General features: G+C 32.9%; 2 protein-coding genes across 2 annotated transcripts in view; both read left to right on the top strand.

Annotated features, from left to right (window-relative positions):
* Nucleotides 1-22,517, top strand: part of LOC143921428 (uncharacterized) — a 339,615-nt gene that overhangs the window by 97,884 nt on the left and 219,214 nt on the right. The gene's annotated exons all lie outside the window — the stretch shown is intronic.
* Nucleotides 8,218-22,517, top strand: part of Ugt50B3 (UDP-glycosyltransferase family 50 member B3) — a 60,424-nt gene continuing 46,124 nt past the window's right edge. Inside the window, exons 1-2 of the mRNA XM_077444217.1 lie at nucleotides 8,218-8,297; nucleotides 12,143-12,294. The gene's annotated coding sequence lies outside the window, so the exon portion shown is untranslated. The remainder of the gene's footprint in view (nucleotides 8,298-12,142; nucleotides 12,295-22,517) is intronic.

Here is a 22,517-nt window from a genome sequence, read left to right as displayed (position 1 = left end):
TCCTCCACCAACCATATGCAACAATAGTATATAATATGTACATATACATATGAAATTTAATAAACACTTTACCAAACGGAGATATAAATTCGCGTCTTGGGCGCGCTAGACGCTAAATACCGAGGACGCAAATTAGCGTTTTACAAATATTCATGCACTGTCAGTATTTTCTTAAATGTACATTTGCTCCGTAAAAATCAACGAAATCATCTATAGCATAGGTTCCCAAACTTATTTTCCCCGTGGACCCCTAGCCCAGTATTTTATCCTTCCCCCTCAAGACCCCCTCCCCCAGGATGCCTAATAGTGAAATTTTCTAATTTTTTTTAATACAAATATGAGCACACTGTGATAGTTTTTTTTTTGTATAGTGGATAATTGTAAAAAAAAAATTGTATATTTTTTATTCTTATCTTTGTTGAATATTTTTTTAATGAAATGAATTGTCCACTATACAAAACATAGATAAAGTAAAAACCTATCACAGTGTGTTCATGAACAAATCAAAACACAATAAAATTCTTACATAAAATAATAAATTCTGTTAATGAGAGGGATTAACCTGATGCTCCGATATCAATTGGTCAATATTTGGGTTCAAATTCGTAAGGTAGTCATAAATCTCCACGTTCAGTAATTTGCAACCGATATCTTTTTTTCGTAAGAAAATTGGTAACTGCACTAAAACCTCTTTCCACGAGGTACGAAGAAGGAAATGCTATCAAAAACTTTCTTGCGATAGCCCACAATACAGGATAAACAACAGGGATATCTTTCTGCAGCCAGAACTGCTGGTAACCCTTTCTAAACTGTACCTTAAGTTCTTCGTTTGTGCTTAATCCAATCAATTCTTCTTGTACTGTGACTTGTACTATATCCACATCTTCAATGTCGCAGTATGGATTAATAATCTACGGAGGTATTTCCATAGTCAAAATATCCTCAATATTTGATTAAATTATTGATTAAATTCGCATTATTTTGATTAAATTTGATTCCATTGATTCCGGTCCATGGACCCCCATTTACATCTCGTGGACCCCCATTTACATCTCGTGGACCCCCATTTTTTTTTTATATATCTCCTGACCCCCTGGCAGTCCTCACGGACCCCCGGGGGTCCGTTCGGACCACTTTGGGAACCTCTGATGTATAGTATCGTTTATTATGGATTCTTATAAACTGTCATAAATTTGATGGAATACAATGACGCCTACTCGTCACTATTGTTAGTGCACGCTAGAAATAATTTTGAGAATTATAATAGTACATTAATACGTATATTTTCTAATAGACACGTGTATGTAAATCTGCGTTAAAAATTGGTTGATCACATAAGTTTTGTTTTTGTGCTTTTGTGCTAAAGATAGAACCGATCGATAAAGTGCCAAGCATAGTCAAATTCAAGTTCATATACATATGTAGATTCAGCAAGTCACAATTATCATACAGAGAGTTGTTTTAATTTATAATAATTTAAATATAAATTATGATATATCAGTTTGCCTGCTGAAATCGAATATGACATTGAAAAAACAATCTGATATTAAAATTCACAGAAAAAAATGTATATCTCGGATTGAAGCTTTTATAACACTGTTAAATATTCAAATGATTAAATAACAATATTTTCTTCGTTAAAACATAACCATTAATTTCAAATGAAACTGGGTAATATTACAGCCATGTATAAACGTAATTTATAAAATTACTATTTGAGCTTAACCTGCAAGTCAAGTACAATATATTGTCCATTTGTGTCGTGTTAAGATTATTTAAAATAAAATTTAAAAGGACCCAGTGGGTCAAGGAATTAATTTATAAAAAATGGCAAAATAATAATGATGTAAAAACATTTCAGATCATGATTCGTCAAATGCGTGAATAAGACTTTCAACGAAGCCGTTTAAATTCGGTTACGAAACATTCTAACGTATCGATTTCAAATTTGAACAGCCTTCAAAACGCCGAATCCGTTCGGCGAAATGTCAAAATATGTCTAAATTTATTCGTAGAATTGTGCCAAAATTATACATACTACTTAAGCTAAGCTCTCAAATAAGCTCATAGCATTAGTATTCCAATTAATTAGTCTTATAATATTCCATTTGATTTTGCAAATATGTTATCCGCTCATTAAGTAGGTACATACATATGTACGCATAATGTACTAGTGGTTTTACCCGGCTTCGCTCGGTATTTGTAATATTAATCGCTTAAACATGGCTCATCTATTAGTAAAAATTCATTTGTTTTTTATTAAATTTATTAAAACCTGGAACTGAAATAGGAATCCGGATCCGAAACTGGAAGAGGAATCGGGAGCCGGGACTGAAAAAATAATAGGGATCTAGAACTGAAACAGGAATCTGCATCTGAAACTGAAAGAAATAAAGCTTAAAAAAATAATCCGGAACTGGAACTGAAAAAGGAATCTGGAACCGAAACTGAAAAATGAACCTGAAAAATAAATCGAAATTTGAATCGAAAGTGATATCGATAGCGTCGATAAAGTCTCTTTCGAAATAGATATTAAATTATGCGACCAAAAACTATGTGTTTTCAATATAAACAATATTTGCTTACATTTTTACATATAATACAAGGACCAAACTTTGATTGCCAATTTGTGAAACTGCTCATTTCATAAAATTGTCAAAAAATGCTCAGTACATGAACTGTGCAAACTTGTTTGTTACTCTTTTCATGAACTCGTCCGAACTGTATTTCGACAATAAACCATCAAATGTCGTTGTGACGTTTCAACACATGGATGTTAAATTTATTTTTTAGTTGAAAATCGTATCATTTGGTTTATTACAAAAAATAAAATTAGTTCTTACAATCGAAGAGCCTTTATATTATTTTTTCTTACATTAACCAGCGGCGTGGACCAATAGTTAGCATATTATGCTTTCGAGCAGAGTGGTCATGGTTTCGAATCCCACTAGAATCCCACTGCTGGCCAGACCTTAGTTTGTGACTCCAGATCGATCGTTAATCGATTAATGTGCGCGCGCAGAATACGGGAGGAAAACCATGTTCCTCTTGTTCCTGTTGTATCCTGCTCGCGCAAATTAAGTGAGTATGTACCGTTTACCAAGCACCATTTTTTTTTTTTAACTTTCGACATAAGATCTTTCGATTTTCGATCTTTGCCTTCCGATATTTGCGTTTTCTGTCGTATAACATTCTGTCTCGTCACGTAGACCCATGTAAACAATATAAAACACCAATAAAAAAAATACTTAATTAACTAAATTTTCAATAGATGGCGCTAAATGCTCAGAGACTTATTTCCCTAGAGGAACTATTGCTAGCAAACAGTATACATATGTAGAAGTTTTTTGTTGATATGTTATTATTTTCGTATTATATTTGTTGGCAGTGCTTTAACTGTGACGTACATATGTAGAATCGAAACGACTATATGGGCAAAATCACACAGAATTGGATGTGGGACGTGGGTTTTTTAGATAATTTTAAACATATGGAAAAAATATGGCGTTCATGGTACTGTTGCGTAGGGGTGGGATACAAGTAAAAGGCCAAAGTCGTTTCGCAGCATTTATTGGCGATTAAGGAGATACACGCACAGCTAGTGCTCCGTCCAGAATGCCTTGATATCGCCTAAGTACCCGTTTATAAAGGACGTGTCGCTTACTTCGACGTCCGGTTACTTCCCTATTGTTTAGGCATGTACCCGGATATGTATTACCACGACACTCAGTCCCACGCTATCGCTGTCAGTTCTGAGAAGGGACCGGGTGACGTTACTAAGCCAATTCAGTGGTCATTGTTTAGCCTACTTGCACTTAGCCTGGAGATAATCCTCGAAAAATTATGACGGCGGCTCCTTATAGCATTTGCTACAGTACCATACCTGGTACCGTCTTTTCAAAACGAAAAATTTTAACTGTTTCGTTGAAATTGAATAGTAGTGTTTATCCTTGCTTGACAGTGATATATACCAAAACGACCCTTTGGACCATTTTCGGTAAAATTTTATGGGCTTCACCGTTATCGATCACTGTCAAGCAATGATAAACACCACTGTACAATTTCAACGAAACAGCCCAAATGTTCCGATTTGAATAGACGGTACCAGGTATGGTACCATGAACGCCATATTTTTTCTATATATTTAAAACTATCTAAAAAAAACCCACGTCCTACATCCCACGCTGTGTGGTTTCGCCCTTATAGTACGGCGAGCGTTATCGCACACAGACAAACAGACACACAGAATAGCGATATTATATATTATAATATCATAAATTAAAGTCGAAGCCCTTTGAAGGTTTTTTTTTACTATGTTACATTGTTTTGAGTATAACTACGCCATTCGATGTGTAGATTATGTACTATTTATGTTCAATGACATTTGCGTCAAATATATTGTGATAATCCGCAAATAAGCATGAATATTAATTTACTAATCGCTGTATCAATGCTAATTTAACAATGGACATAATATGCATGTGCGCAAGTAAACAAAAACGTTAAAGTTTGAGTTGGGTTTAAAAGGAAATAAATTGTGGTTGTCAAAATTTTTTGGGATCCCGTTATTCAAAATGTTATAGTCTATACATCTATACATATGTATATATTAAACCCGTTAATTTAAAATTAATGACTTATTGCTTGAACTCTTTGTTAACTCGTTGCTGTAATTAGTGCTAATTATGTATAAAGGTCTGAAAACTTTTAAAATGCACTGTTTTTTGTAATTTTAAAGTTTTATTGCTTTGTACATTAATTAATTTTAAACAAAGCTTTTCGGAATAGCATACATATAATAAATGAAGACATTATTATTTGTTTATTTTACAGCGTGAATTATTGTTTTATTTATTTTACCCGTCATGATCTATTTCAAAAGAATATTTGCCAGAATGTAGACTTTCAAAGGAACGGAAATTTTCCTCAATCACTTTTATTAATCAAAATCAAAAGCTGGCAAAACAATAAATTATTAAAAGATATTCAATCTGAAGATTTGAATTGACAAACACTCAAAATTTGGCAAAAGGCTTTTGTACCTATAAATAACTGAAATCAATTGTATGAAAAATAATTAATTTTTCGAATGTAGCATTGCTCGAAATACAATTGATCTATATATGTATGTATAAAATTGAATGTCTGTTTGTTTGTCTGTGTGTCGCGTATAGGCTCCTAAACCACTCAACCGATTACGATGGAACTTTCAGGATTTGTTCTATGCATGTCCGGGAAGCTTACTGTGAAAAAACCTCTTGGTAATAATATTCGTAATTATGATTTTACCGACGCGAATGTTTGAAGCGCCATTGTGTAGTCAAGGAAATGTGTTTGTTGGCAACCTCGTTAACAGGTTGGTTTATGACAACACGGAGTTGAAGAGACGTTAGTTGAGCTACATTTTACGTCTCATGCTGGATCGGTTCGACTCTAATACGACTGCATTACATTCAATGTATACATAGCTTATGTCATAAATTTCTTTTCGAACAATCAAAATTCGGACAATATGACATTCGAGCAACATGAAATTCGAGCAATATGATATTCGTGCAATATGACATTCGAGCAATTAATTTTCAAGCAATTTACCAGACAACATTATTTATTTATTTAATGTTTTTGACCATTGTGGCATTACAGGAACAACCTAATGCGTCACAATGGCCCACATAATAAAATATTAAAATAAGAGAGGAAGAAAAAAAAATAATAGATAAAACAAAAAGCAAAATCAAAAAAAATTAAGATACAAAAAATTACAAAAAAAAGAAAAGAAAAAATAAAATAGCATTTAACACAATCATAAAAAAACTTTAAAGTAATAATTAAAATAAGTAAAATACAAATAAGAGAATGTCTTGCACTTGTCTTGTAAATAGGTCTGGAGAAAGCTATCTACATCTATCCATGAATATGTTACGTATGTAGTACATACATACTATGTACATATTTATGTATACATATGTATGTAGTTATTTTGTCATGTACGTGATTAAATTTCTGAATCTGCTTATATGTATGTATGTACATATGTACACACTGCTCGTATATGTACCCAATTGGGATATTGATGAATTACCTATTGAGGTGGAAAATTTCATATGAAATGTTTAACCCTTTGGTTTCTGAGGCATTTCGAAATCTCCGACTATGACCAAGACTGTCAGAAAGTTCGTTGATTTCTTGTAATATGTATTTCATTTTAAAAAGTATTCCTTTATACACCAAAACTGCAAAAATATCTATTTATTCGAAGGTATCCTAGTCGGAGATAGAAAACCTTTGTTTGAATCTGACATTATATATTTCTTTAAACAATATTTTTGATCCCTCTATAAAGTTATTTTACCCGTGATTATGAAATCTCTTTTCCTTTTTGTCATCAATTATGTGTTTTATAGCCTCAAAAACAAGTTTCAAACGATGATCTGTCGTTTCGATACTTAAGCATTACACTTCGCCTTTTAGAGGCTATATATCAGATAGTCTTGTCTGTCTTGTCTGTCTTGTCTGTCTTGTCTGTCTTGTCTGTCTTGTCTGTCTTGTCTGTCTTGTCTGTCTTGTCTGTCTTGTCTGTCTTGTCTGTCTTGTCTGTCTTGTCTGTCTTGTCTGTCTTGTCTGTCTTGTCTGTCTTGTCTGTCTTGTCTGTCTTGTCTGTCTTGTCTGTCTTGTCTGTCTTGTCTGTCTTGTCTGTCTTGTCTGTCTTGTCTGTCTTGTCTGTCTTGTCTGTCTTGTCTGTCTTGTCTGTCTTGTCTGTCTTGTCTGTCTTGTCTGTCTTGTCTGTCTTGTCTGTCTTGTCTGTCTTGTCTGTCTTGTCTGTCTTGTCTGTCTTGTCTGTCTTGTCTGTCTTGTCTGTCTTGTCTGTCTTGTCTGTCTTGTCTGTCTTGTCTGTCTTGTCTGTCTTGTCTGTCTTGTCTGTCTTGTCTGTCTTGTCTGTCTTGTCTGTCTTGTCTGTCTTGTCTGTCTTGTCTGTCTTGTCTGTCTTGTCTGTCTTGTCTGTCTTGTCTGTCTTGTCTGTCTTGTCTGTCTTGTCTGTCTTGTCTGTCTTGTCTGTCTTGTCTGTCTTGTCTGTCTTGTCTGTCTTGTCTGTCTTGTCTGTCTTGTCTGTCTTGTCTGTCTTGTCTGTCTTGTCTGTCTTGTCTGTCTTGTCTGTCTTGTCTGTCTTGTCTGTCTTGTCTGTCTTGTCTGTCTTGTCTGTCTTGTCTGTCTTGTCTGTCTTGTCTGTCTTGTCTGTCTTGTCTGTCTTGTCTGTCTTGTCTGTCTTGTCTGTCTTGTCTGTCTTGTCTGTCTTGTCTGTCTTGTCTGTCTTGTCTGTCTTGTCTGTCTTGTCTGTCTTGTCTGTCTTGTCTGTCTTGTCTGTCTTGTCTGTCTTGTCTTTCTTGTCTGTCTTGTCTGTCTTGTTTGTCTGAGCGAAGGCGGGTAATACAGCTAGTAGGTATATAAAATTGAAAAATTGTCTCTTTGTCTGTCTGTCTCGTATAGGCTCCTAAACCACTCAACTGATTACGACGGAACATTCAGGATTTGTTATATGCATGTCCGGGAAGATAACCGTAAAATAACGGGAAAAAACCTCTTAGTAATAATATTCGTAATTACGATTTTACCGACCCATAAGTTTGAAGAGCCTTTGTGTAGTCAAGGAAATGTGTTCGTTGGTAACCACATTACCAGTTGGTTTATGATGACACGTCTTTGACGACACATGAGTTGAGCTCCAACCATCACTTGAAACGGGAACGGGAATGGGAACGAACGGGAACGGGAAAGAGAACGGTGATGGGAACGGGAACGGGAACGGGAAAGGGAATGGGAATTGCATGCTTTATTCTGGAATTGCAACGCATGCCGGGTTACATAACCAACCCGAGCAAAATTGCAAATTTTGAAAACGATGAATATCATTGAACCAAGTTCAATGATATTCAAAGGCAATAAATGCATTTTTACCAAAATTGCAACCCATAGGAAGAAATCATTTAAATTTGACTTAAAATCGCAGCTTCCACGCCCAATCAAATTAATAAAAATTAACAACAATAGTTTGAGGAGTGTCCGAGAACATTTTGACCATGAGCGTGGGTCACAGTGGTTACAAAAGTGTCTGCAAAAGACCCCTTCCCAGCAGTTGAGAGACCACTCGAGCCACTTCCCCACCTAGTTGGTCTTCTAACACCAACTCCAACTCTGCTGAACCGAATTTGCTGCTTCAGTGCTAAAGCAACTCGTTAGTCGACTAGTACTACTCACCTGTCACAATACACTCACTTTGCTTACACCGGAGAAGACAAGTGCGATTCACACAAACACATACACATACACTTCATAATAGTCCATTCTAAATAATTATTACACCTATATAATATAATATAAACTAATAGTGAAAGTGATCTATGTTATAAGAGAGTGCACGCATTATATATCTATATGTATATAAATCTGCATTCCATATATAATAATAATATATAGCAGTTTACAGTGCAAAAATTTATTTAAGATTTTATTTGTTTACACACAATTTTTTTGTGATTTGATTGACACGGTATGATATTATTTTCATGATGACTATTATCACGTATACGAGTCGTTTCCTGTAATCATGCGCAAATTTCCCATCGCATTGTAGTATGTAAATACTATAGAAAATTCAACCGAGGTGTCGGAACTGACTGCTTTTTATTATATACTAGTGGTTTTACCCGGCTTCGCTCGGTATTTTTAATATAAACCACTTAAACATGGTTAATCTAACAGCAAACTAAAGTTCATTTGTTATTTTATTAAATTTATTTAAATGGATATAGAAAATTTGTTTTGTGTTTACGAAGTTTCCAACCAAAGATACAAAACCACAAAGTCTCTTTCGAAATTATATATTACTTGTTGTTTTACCCGGCTTCGCTCAGTATTTGTAATATAAACAGCTTTAACATGGCGAATCTAATAGAAAATAATAATTTGTTTTTTTATTAAATGTATTTGAATCGAAAAAAAATAAATATTCAATCATCGCCACAAAAACTTTGATTTGTTTTTGAAGCTACCAACCAAATCTTACAATCTTACGAAGTCTCTTTCGAAAATATATATCATTGCATATTCTACTTCCGTAAGTTTATAGTTTTTGCTATCAGTTTGCCAATTTGTCTGCTAAGTTGTCGCCTTGAAGTGTTTTCGAATTGAAAGCTTCGGGGCTGAAATAATCGATCATTTCGGATCGTGTTTTGAGACTAGTTTTTTTATAAATTTAACGGTTATTTTAAAATAAATGTGCAAAACCAAATTGGAGCAGCGTGAAAGTTATTAAAATTTAACACTGTTTTATTGTTTCTGTTCAACGCTTCGTCTTAATTTGTCCGGCTTATTAACAATTGAAATTTATTTATATATAAAATCACACTAAAATGTGATAAATTTGGCATTCAATCTATCAACGAACAATCTATACATTCCATTAAACAATTCCGGTTTCGATTTGCATTTTTATAGTCTCCTCGACCAAATACATAAAAAAAACACAATATAAACCCATAAATATTATTAATTCAATGAAAAATACGACACAACCTTCCATTTCTCATGCGAAAAGTTCACTCGTTAATCAATTGCAATAATAAATTTGCAAACTGTGAAAGTGATCCAAAGCATGGCACATACGACCGTTTGAGTTTGCTCACATACATAGAAAGTGAATATTTTCGCCGATTTTGACTAGAAAATTTGAATAGACGAGTAGCAGGTGTTTAAATACTAATAATATCGCAATATTCGGAATACCATTCGGAAGTGGAAGCAGGCGAAATCGAGTGTGTATAATATAATATTATTATGCATACATACATATGCATATTCGCCTATTGCGAATTGTCTTACGTAAACGAATTTGCATATTTTGCAAAATAAAACGATAGATCGACGGAAGAAAGTAAAAGTTTGCCAATATATGTACGTATAATATATTATGCCATACGATTCCGTACTTTAGTGCGAGTGTTTGTGTACGTATTTCGATATACGAGGGTGTTCCGCTTTTGCGAGCATAAAACGATTTAAATCGACACACTTGTCAAGATCATTTTCAAGGTCATCGTTGAATGATTTCCGACAGTTTCCCATTTCTTTCTCTCGCTGTAACATTTCTGTCACTCGGTCGCGTGTTCAATTTTGTATTTCGAAGTGATTTTCACTTTTACGACACAAGCGATGTATGAGTGTAGGCGCGATTTGATCGACAGTTTGTCTAACCTTTTCTGATGGTTTTATCAATTCAGTCAAAGAAAGGCGCCCCAACCTTGTCTGAAAATGTACCTTTATATTAAATATTTATAGTGTCATTACATTATGCCAGATATATTCAGGAAATGATCATTTTTTTATATAAAAAAATGCCGATTGCGTACTGCATATACATAGCTATATTATTCAATAACTCAAAGCAAGGTGCAATGAAGAAGCACTAAACGTCCACTGAAAGTCGAGAGAAATGTTTTGATAATAGAAGCGCCTTTAAGAATAAATGAATTATTTCAATATTACGCGGCACGTCTCCATAACTACGCTAAAACGCACAGAGTACAATCAGGGTCATCACATATTCACCTACATACATAAATTAAAAAATTATTTTGATATAGATTTATTTACAATTTGAGTATATGGTGGTGTTGGGCGTTGGTTGCCAATCCGTTTCTTTTCTCAGTTGGCGGATTGTTTTTATCCACTGTTTTGTATTTGTCTGTCCTTGGGAACTCTTAAATTAACGTGTAATTTATAGCTTCAACAAAAATATGTATAATATAAAATGAACGATGTTTATATTAATTAAACTTAAATAATTGGTTATTACTATAATTGAGTATTCGGCGCCACCAAGAGAAATGTTTTTACATTTATTTAAAAATAATTTTTACACTTGTCTGGTGCCACCCCTGAAATTTTATGTAGAATGCGGGCAATCGCCATGACACTTTTAAAAACTGTCAAACTACGATGTTAATTGAATGATATGTTACTTAAATGATCAATTTACTTGTAAAAATGTATCCCATGTTGTTTATTGTTTGTTTTTGAATGCATTGTGCAATTTTTAACGATGCCCATGCCCATCTTGCGAGTAATATAAACAAACAGAGAAGTTTTTATCGGACATACGTCAAGCACCAAGCATCAAATACGACTGTGCTAAAATTATTTAGAAATATCTGTGGACAATCGTCACTTGACAACAATACATATAACGCCTAAAGCCAATTCTATTATTATAACATTTATCTGTGAAAATCAGTATAAAAAATTGATGATTATAACTAAATTAAAGTAAAAATCTAATATACCTCACAATTTTAATTAGAAAAAATGTGGATGCATTTTCTATTTTTCACTATTTCAACAACGAAGTTTTGACAGATCTAATCTTCGACATGTGGGATTACAAAAACGAAGTAGGACTTTAAAATTGGTTATAAAATCATGTATGATAAAAGGTTCATAAAATATCGCAGCATAAATATATAAAATCAAGCCAGAAATATGTCCGAGCTGTCAGAATGACGCGTTTAAAATTTGGCCATAACACGTACATATATCAGAATTATAATATAAACATTTTAACATTCATTCATTTAACCTATGAGTGAAGTAAAAATATATATATATTTATATATGATATATAATGAGAGCCTATAATGAAAATTTTATAAGATAAATTGTGAAAAACAGCCCCAATTATTTAGAACATTCTTCTACATTAAAGACCATGTTGTTTTCAAATTAAAAAATTGGTTTTTACGTTGTGCGTTTTTTTTAGTCAACTTTATATACACGTCCAATTACATATTTTCATTGCCATGTTAAATAAGAAACATTCTGCGATGATCCTTTTTGTTTTGTGTCAATTTTTATACACATATTATATATTCTAGCTACGTGCTCCTATGCGTTATGATTTATATATAAAATAATATCAAAAACTGTGTCAATCATTTCAAGCCTTATCTAACATTACGTCACATGCCAAGTAGATAACAATCTATAACTAAACAAATGAGCAAAAAAAGAGAGCGAAATTCTCACAAAGCCGCCCTCCAAGGCCGAATTCAAGCCTTTAAAATAATCTATTTATTTAATTAAATTTCAGTTAAAGTGCTCATAAACTGAAAGTGATCGAAAACCGCGAAACATTGGATTGATACAATCGAGTGAGAAAAGTTGAGCGCTTTTCCAGCGCTCGCACTCGGGATTTTCCAGAAGACATCGAACCGTCATCACCATCGTCGATTTCACCAAAAAGTGAGTAAACAGTATATTGGTTAGTCAAATAAACATGAAGAAAATTGTTAAAAACGGCAAGCAAATAATAATAACGAAATCGAAAGTCGGGCGAGTCATACATTGTTTGCAATTTCGTTCGAGTCGTTAAGAAATCGATTTTTGCCACACGTTCATAATTTAATACCTTAATTGCTTCTCGGTAATAGATTGATAGCTTTTTTAGATAGATAGTTTGTTTGTATTTTATCTAGGTTAACTGTAACCATCCAGAAAAAATGGTTAAAGTCGACTAGAGAAAAGATCCAGGTTGATTTCACCGAATGCGTACATTTGTGTCATGAGCCACATTTAATTACATATGTATAATATTTTACAAATGCCATAATATTAAATAACACGTTGTAACAACGCGACTTGAAGTCGAAAGTAACACGTCATGGATTTACATATGATACATACGCATGTGCGATGATTCAGCTCATCTTACGAAAACTCAACAGCCTCATTTTACCCAAGTTTCACAACATCGTCAGTGCTCGTGGTTTATCATACAAGTCTCGAAATGGATCTAGGTTAATTTGTGACACTTTTAAGAACAATTCGTCATAAGTCAATTCATGATTTTATCACCTGAAATTCACACTTACCAAGTTTCAATGTCGTACAATGTACATACATACATCAGATTTTTATTATTACGAAATAATGTTCACAATACATCTTATATCTATTTTAACAGCTACTGATTTACTGATCATTTTCTATTTTACAATTTTAATTTAATTTTGTTAGTAATCGTAGTATTATATTATTCAAATGTTAATGTACAGAATAATAGGAAAAAGAGCACAAAAACCTATTTACAATTCTTATACATCCTCATAATACATACTATTAATTAAAGATTCTCTAAAGTCGATGACATAAAGCAGTTTGTGTTCAGATAATCCGTGTTTATACCAGAAGGGTATAGACATTTTGTTGTAATCACTGAGACTCTTCACAAGTGTGTTAGTATGGTTATTAGTCATTCTGGCATAGAATTTACTGTTTAGTTTGTTAGTAATGTCTGTAACAGAGTATTATATATGACATGCAGTTTTTTCAAGTTAGTGAATTTGGGTGTATTATAAATTATTTTTAGGGATTTATTTTGTATTAATTGGAGCTTGGAAAGGTTGGTATTCGAGGCGTTATTCCATACAGTTGAAGCATAGGTTACATATGTACATACATAAGAGTGATCCTCACTTTGTGGAGAAGTTTGGATATTTAGGTAAAGTATAGGCTGCAGCATGTGTCACGACACTGTTTGGTATTCGCGGATTTTTTTATTATTCTGAAGTTCATGTCGGCTTACTTTTCTACATAGATGATGTAGAATAGATTTGTACATTTATTTATAATTAAACATAGGAAGAATGTTAATTCTTAAGTTAAAAGATATTCATCAAAAGCTTTAATTAGCGATGCGAACCATTTTTTTTTCTTAATAATCATTTTAAGGATTGACGAAAAATCATTTTTCCGTTCAATAATCTTAATTTAAATCAACGGTGATGTTAAAATGCAATAACGATGTTTTTATTTTCAAAAACGGCTACATATATTACATATTTGTTAAAATGATTACTAAATATGATCCTCATCGCTCGAAGTAATATGATCCTCATCACTCATTACATATTTGTTTTGAGTAAAATCCAAAATTTCATAATATTTTCCTTGTTTGTATTTATGCGTAGTTATATTTATATATATGGTATATACAAATTTTATAACTAAACTGATAAAAACATTAAAATAACAAAATAGTAGTTCGATACTCGCTTCATCAGTATAAACCTTTTGGCGAAAGTTTCATAGTCTGATTGTTTTATTTTAAGGTTTAAGAATGAACATAAAAAATGCATACATTTTTATATATCTTAAATGGGAACGATTTTCAATATAAAATACTAACTTTTCGTTATAAATATATTGACTATAAATCAGAGTTTAATTGTAGACTAAAAGATGCATACGTGACGTATAAAAAATCGACTATTGAGAACATTTTATGTATTTAAATTCAATGGATGGTGAATTAGGTAAAAAATAATTGAAAATATAAACGAGGTCATAAATAGTCTGTAATCACTATTTAGACATGTCAATAAAAAATATACATATGTATGTATGTTGAACAGCAATATGCAATTCAACTTTTCTTTGCGCTTTTTTGTGTAAAACTAATACTAATGTGATTTCAAAAGTTCGATGTTCAAATTATAATTATAAATTAATTACGTTAGTGTAATTATTGATGGAAAAAAATATATATTTAAAGTGCTATTGTATGTATATTATATAAAATGTATATAAGTGTCAAGTCCAAGTGTAATCCCATCAATAAAACATATGTATATTCCGAAAATATTTTAAATTAATATCAATACGTATTATATAATAAAAAATTACAATAATATATTAAAAAAATTGCAAACAAGATTAAAATTTTCACACAATTAATAATAATTTACATAATTTTCAGTTGTTAACATTCTTCAATACTTGAACAATCGCGTATTATTTACCGAAAAAAAACAAACGTAATCCCCTTAATTTTAAATAGCAATATCTATTGTATTTTATTTAAATTTTTAATTTGGCAATTTAAAAATGAATATCGGAAATCTAAACGAACTGAAATATAATAAATAATACACAATGTTACCCAATTATTGATAATGCTTTTCCATTATAAAAATACTTGATATTTTCGGAAGAGAAATATTTATTAAATTTTAACACAAATAATCGGAAAGCTTCTAGTTACAGGAAATTACATAAAATAAATGAAATTTAAATCAATTCGATTTCAATTGTTATTTTTTTCTCCTATAGAAAATGTAATATTGGTTCTATCAAATATAATTTGGAAAACGTATTTGCAAATTGTTTTCGCAAATGGATAAATATTTATCGTGAGTCGTATTTTAAGCTTATATGTACTTACAAATACATTTGTATGTAAATGTTGCGATTTTCTATAACACGGTTGCAATGAAAATTTAATTGTCAATTGAACTTACCCATTCCGGGGCTAATTTCTATTAGATATACTTAACGATATATTGTAAAGCAATTGGCATATATTATATATAGGAAGTCTAAATATAACTATGTAGTTTTTAACTAAGGAAAACTACATGTGAAATTCTATTATATTATACGATATTTTCTTCACAATCCAAACTGGAAAACAATCGCCAATTACTACTGCTTGTATTGTTTTCCTTTCGTTATCGTGAAGTTCATATTATATAAAAGGTTTGATGTTATTAATCTTGATTGGATCGAGCTGTCTTTTTTGAATCGGATCCAATTGAGGAATATCTATTACATATTGCAGTCTATATGTGGATATTTTCAGACTCAATCGAGGATATTAGTTACTATTATCGTTGTTATGATCCATTGAATCGAGTAGATTAAATCTACTGCCGGAATGCTCCAATGAAATTTTGGTTCTACTTTAGTATGCGGTCTACCTTTGAATCACAGTCGACTATTTTACTTTATTTTATTTGTATCGTAGCAACGAAATGTTTATTACTATTTATGTTTTTTCCTGCCACCCCATAATGTTGTTGAAGCATTTCTATCAAAATATCGTCAGCAAATATATATGTCTAAATCAAATCTTAAATGAATAGGGCCAACCTTAACCTAACCTAACCTAACCTAACCTGACTATTAAGTAAATAGGTGTTGGCTGCTAAGATATGTTTTCTTTTGTGAAAATATTGATGAAATAAAACTTAAAAAATATATATCGGTGCTACTTTAGTATGCGGTCTACCGTCACATATCTACTTTATTATGCGATCTACCTTCACGTTTTTACTTTAATATGCGGTCTCACTGTCTCAGTTCTCACGTGTGACACTGAGAATGAATAATACCGACCCTTACAACCTAATCTTAAATGAATAGGGCTAACCTTAACTTAACCTTACCCATCCTGAACCTTAAATAAATAGGTGTTGGCTGCTGAGATATCTTTTTTTTAAGTTTCATCAATATTTTCACAAAAAGAGCAACACCTATTAATTTAAGGGTCAGAATAGGTTAGGTTAAGTTAAGGTGGCCCTATTAATTTAAGATTGGGTTAAGAGATATGTATCTGCTGATGATATTTTGATAGAAATTATGGGGCTGCAGGAAAAAACAAAAATTGTAATAAACATTGCGTTGCTACGATACAAATAAAAAGAAATAATCTAATGCGATTCAAAGGTAGACCGCATACTAAAGCAGCATCAATATATTTTAGCAGCCAACACCTATTTATTTAAGGGTCAGAATAGGTTAGGTTAAGTTAAAGTTGGTCCTATTCATTTAAGATTAGGTTGTTGGGGTCGGTATTATTCAGTCTCAGTGCAGACCGCATAATTAAGTAGCAATTTTCCTTTCCAAAAATCCTTTCCTCTAAAAATTTTCCTCTAATCATCGTTAAATAGGATTGATCAAGATTTTTTAAGGCTTTAAATATACCAGATAAAATTTTCTAATGAGCCACTTTAAGAGCGAATAAATAAATACTTGAAAATTTCTCATTATTATTCAAGCTTCATAATTATACGTTTACACACACTTTTAGGCTTTTCATAATAAAACGTTCAACATTTATCTCAAATGAAACCGTAGTATCGCCTAGCAACTAGCTGAAGCTCAAAAAATTAAGCTGTCAATTGAATTCAAAACTCTTTAACAAAAAAATTTCGCCGAATTCTATTGCCTCAAAGGTTGTAGAAGAAATATCAAACGTATCTACCAACAAATAACGAACGCAATTTTATTCGACGACAATTTTATTATTTTTAAAAGCTTTTTACTGTTCATATGCTATGTTCAAATTGCGTCTTTTTCTAATATATTAGTATGTACATACATATATTGTAACTGTTCTTGTGACCTTTATCTATTTCATGAACTTTTTGATATTTAACATTTTGACAATTGTTTTTAATGAATGAAATTTGAAAGACCTAGATTTATCAGCCAGTTTCTGACAATCTTTTATCGAACAAAATATGCTTTTGTCGAATTCAATTTTGGGATGTATGGCTATTCCACACAAAAATATTACCCACACGAGGATTATTCACACTATATAGTATTGCTCATACGAATATTCTTTGTTGCTAAATAAATTTTTCGTCGTTGAAAAAACGCCACAATGCACAAATTCGTCTGTTTCTGTTCCAGTGAGCATCGTCTAATTCTCACAATTATTATTGTTATTGCTAGTATTTTTTTTATTTGTACGTTTTTCTTATGTTGCGTACAAATTAACCCATCGAAGGCAAACTTAATTGGGACAGTAGCGTACAAAATCTATATATCGAATATATAATTTGGAAAGAGACTTTGTATATATGTATGTATGTATCCTTCGTTCGTAGAAATCCGTGATGTCATCGAACAAATAATTCGCTTTTTTCCTATTCAAAGGATTCGAAGTTCCCGGGGGCGTACGCACTGAAGGCGAAGCCCTAGGAGATGGAGCCCTGGGGAGCGAAGCCCTAGGGCTCCACGTAGAGGGCGCATACGTCGGGGGCGGAGCCCTGGGGATTGCCGAGGGCGAAGCCCTAGGGGGCGCAGACACTGGGGGTGTACATATATTTTTTTATAAGAAACTTACTATATATTTTTGTTTGTTCGTGACAGTCAATTTAATAAAAAAAAACAAATAAGTATTCAAATAAATTTATATAAAATAATACTATTCAAATAAATTTGATAAAATGGTTACTATTAGATTAGTCATGTTTAAGTGCTTTATATTACAAATACCGAGCGAAGCCGGGTAATACAGCTAGTAAGGTATACAAAATTGAATGTCTCTTTGTCTGTCTGTCTCATAAAAACAAAAATCAATAAATATATAAAATTGAATGTCTGTTTGTCTGTTTGTCTATCTGTCCGTCTGTCTCGTGTAGGCTCCTAAACCACTCAACCGATTACGACGGAACATTCAGGATTTGTTATATGCATGTCCGGGAAGATAACTGTAAAATAACGGGAAAAAACCTCTTAGGAATAATATTAGTAATTACGATTTTACCGACGCGAAAGTATGAAGCGCCAGTGTGAAGTTAAGGAAATGTGTACGTTGGTAACCAACTTGCGCGCACGCATGTCAACGTACAAATACATAACGTACCACTCATACCAACCTGACATTACGTACCACTCATAACAATACACACTGGCGCTTCATACTTTCGCGTCGATAATATCGTAATTACGAATATTATTACTAAGAGGTTATACCCCGTTTTTTTTCACAGTAATCTTCCCGGACATGCATACAACAAATCCTAAAAGTTCCATCGTTCCATTGGTTCAGTGGTTTAGTATATAGATTTCATTTTTATTTCGATATTTTGTACGCCACTGGTCCCAACTAAGTTTTGCCTTCGTTGGCTTAGAGTGTACGCACCATTATTTTAACGCTAGCTTCGGAGCTCTGTACAATGCATTTCATAATACATTTTAATTTCATTTTTAATCGACAACTTCAAAACAAATCACGTATTTTGATCCTTTCACTAATTTGTGACTGTCACAGAACTCCTAGCTAACTTATTAGCGACGTATACAACTAACGGAATGTTGTTTGAGCACATTTGAATCGGCAATCTAAATCAAACTTTAGTAATAAAACTGAATAAATCGCATCTTATGTATATTCAATACGAAACAGGATCGAGATAAAATTGCGCACATTCCCTCGTCAAACTACCATTCATTATACAGTTTCAGGACTATTTACATACATACATCTACGCATAGCAAACATTAGCATAGTCGTGAATTATCAGGCCAAACATTGTGCATACATATGTATATAAATATATACGTACGAACGAAGAATTAGAGACGTTTCGTAAGACCGATCAATTACCCACGCTGCGAATCGTTACGCCTTTCGTAACGTAATAAAATAGCACGCACCATCTCGTTTGGGCTAGGTCAAGAGAATAGATAGATTGTATGTATGTATATACACACATACGTGCATATACATATGTACATATGTATGTATGTATATGCGTATAAAATTTTGACTGGTCGGTCTTAAATGCTGACCCACGGTCATTTCCGTTGCGATGCTGGGACGGGACGGGACACGAGCTAGAAAGTGAAAGTGACATCGACGAGCGAAACCTCGTTCCGGCCACATAACGGGTTTACTCTAATGCCATTTGTATAATACACATACATATACGCATGTGTGTATGTATGTATGTATGTGTTTGTATGATACTATAAATGTGTCGTATAATACATTTGAGAACCGCCGGCTGGCGCAAATGATTTCGCACGAATGATAACGAGCAAGTAAATACTGTACGTGTGTATAGTAAGTAAAACGTTTAATGGTTTTATTATTGATAAATATATGTATGCATGTATACATGTGTGGACTAGTGGTAAGCATATTAAGCTTTCGAGAGGAGTGGTCACGGTTCGATTCCCACCAGTACATATGTATAATACATTGGATATTTGTGACTCCAGGTCGATCGTTTCCTTTCGGAGTTTGCCAGTTTATCTGGTTTTCATTGAAACCGTTCCTGTGATTGGCATCTCCTTTCCAATCTCTCTAAAAAATCTCAAATTATTCATCGTCTTGAGGTTCGCCAATTTATATAAAAAAAATGCTGCAATAATGTCTCCATAGATGTCACTGTGGATGATGTTTGTATGAATTCGCATTGTATAAAATGCTTGATATTCTATTTGTAGATTGAAATTTTAAGTGGCTGAATTTCTCTGAAGTCTTCAGAGAAATGATGACTCTCAATTACTTTAAATTCCAAAATATGATTCAACCAGCAGCGTGGACTAGTGATTAGCGTAGTATGCTTTCGAGCAGAGTAGTCACGGTTCAATTCCCACTAGAAGGTGTTGGCCAGACCTTGGTTTATGACTCCAGGTCGATCGTTTCTTATCAGAGTTTGCCATTTTTTTTTGATTTTCATTTGAAACGGTTCCTCTTAATTGGCATTTCCTTTCCAATCTCTCTTGAAAATCTCAAATTATTCAGCGTCTTGAGGTTCGCCACGCTGTGGTTGATGTTTTTATGAATACGCATTGCAAAAATGATTGTATTATTGTATTGTACCTGTGTTAGTCCACTCGTCGCTTTGGAGCGATGTGTAAATTGAATGTTTGATTGAAATAATAAAAAAATGGCTGTTGGCCAGGCTTTGGTTTGTAACTCGAAGTCGATCGTTTCCTATCGGAGTTTGGCATTTTCTCTGGGTTTCATTGAAACTGTTCCTGTTAATTGGCATCTCCTTTCCAATCTCTCTTACAAATCTTAAGTTATTCAGCGTCTTGAAGTTCGCCAATTTCTATAATAAAATGATGCAATAATGTCTCCATAGATATCACTGCGGATGATGTTTATATGAATTCGCATTGTACATTAATTAAACATGCTTGTGTTAATTGTATTAGGGCGAAAACACACTGAGCGGTACGTTTTACATGTTATATTTCACATAGTTTTAAACATGTGAAAAAAACACAGCACCACAAGTATGCATAGATATGCATATCTGCATATATGCATAGATATGCATATATGCAGCACAGCGTTCAGTCAAAGGACGTGACATTCCGTACCACTCAGTGTGTTTTCGCCCTTATTAAATGTGATCTGTATTAGTGAACTCGTCGCTTTGGAGCGATCTGTAAAGACGAGTGTACATGTTCAATTGAAATAAACATAACTTAACCGGCGATTTTTCTATGAGAGCCACTCGAAAGCTTGATATTAGAGCCTTATAAAAGGCATCTTTGGTCGAAATTAATATACCACAATACAGTTTTCTAAATTTAGTGGCCTATAGTTGAATTTCAACTGCGTATTTTTGGAGTCTTGTAGAGGTTGCTTAAAGCTTAATAATACCTATATTAACTTGTGAATATTAAATATTAATAGATCGTTTATGTAATCAAAGCCTTCGGTGATTTATTACTCGTGTAGTAATATAGGTTTCGCATGAAAACTGAAATTTAAAATTAATTACCTCGTAATTAATCTGAGGCATTCGCGTCTTTCTTGATTTAACCCTCGAGAGGGTTTCTCTTTTAATCAAAAAACAATTTGGGTAATTTGGAAGATTGATTGTATGCATGTTGTTTACTAGAAAAATGTTGTAATAACATCAATTTAGGCACGTCATCGATGACGTATTTCCAAGTCGAAATAAATAAAAACTACATAGTTAGCTAATTGTTTTGTTCGAATTATTATCACGTACATTGTGTCTTCAAGGTAACTGGTCCCAAATAAGGTTTCGCCGAAAATGAAATATTGAATGTATTTTTACATTTGTCGTATTTTTTGGATGCTTTTTTTTTAAATTTATACCAGAAAGGCCTAACATATAGCCCCAATGCACCTTGCCGGCCAGAAACATTGTACATTTGATACAAATATTATTAATATCATCAATTAATATCAAAAAAGCATACGTATATGGTAAAATTTGTAAATTTGCAGCATTTTATACAATTCAGCGAAATTCGAGATTGCTGAAAACTCGAGATTTTGCGAGAAAATGGGTAAGGTTGCCAATTTGTTGGTACTGTCTCAATGAAAATCAGATAAATTGGCAAACTCTGGTAGGAAACGATCGACCTGGAGTCACAAATCCAAGGCTGGCCTTGCAGAAACCAGTTGGATTTGAACCCGTGACCACTCTGTTCTAAGCATTATATGCTAACCATTAATCTATTCTGCTGTCTGTCTTCTAAATGTACAATATTTAGCTTTATTATCTGTTCGTTTAATACGATGTGGGTGCAAACAGTTGAAAGTGCAATGTTTTCATTTAATGCCTTTTGAGGTGGGCGTCGACGAAAGATTTTTCTTAAGACAAATCGGCACACAAGTCTCTAGTGATTCATCTGTCGTAGATGTTAAGGCTCAATGCGATCGATCGGGCGGACTTGGTTGTATTGTTCAATTATGTAGAACGGACATACTTTTCTTTAACAACTATTTTATGATTTTTATTTATGTGTGTGAGTATTACCTAGTATCGATACCTGATCGTATAGTACGGCGAGAATTATTGCAGACACACACACAGAATAGCGCTATTATACATATACATATATGTATATTATATGACAAGTTTTTTTCATCAATACGTTTCTAAAATTCATCTTGA

This window comes from Arctopsyche grandis, chromosome 13 (genome assembly GCF_051622035.1).
Source record: "Arctopsyche grandis isolate Sample6627 chromosome 13, ASM5162203v2, whole genome shotgun sequence".
In the NCBI taxonomy this organism is placed as follows: Eukaryota; Metazoa; Arthropoda; class Insecta; order Trichoptera; family Hydropsychidae; genus Arctopsyche; species Arctopsyche grandis.
The sequence above is the reverse complement of the archived record's forward strand: the minus strand, read 5'-3'. Positions and strand labels throughout refer to the sequence as shown.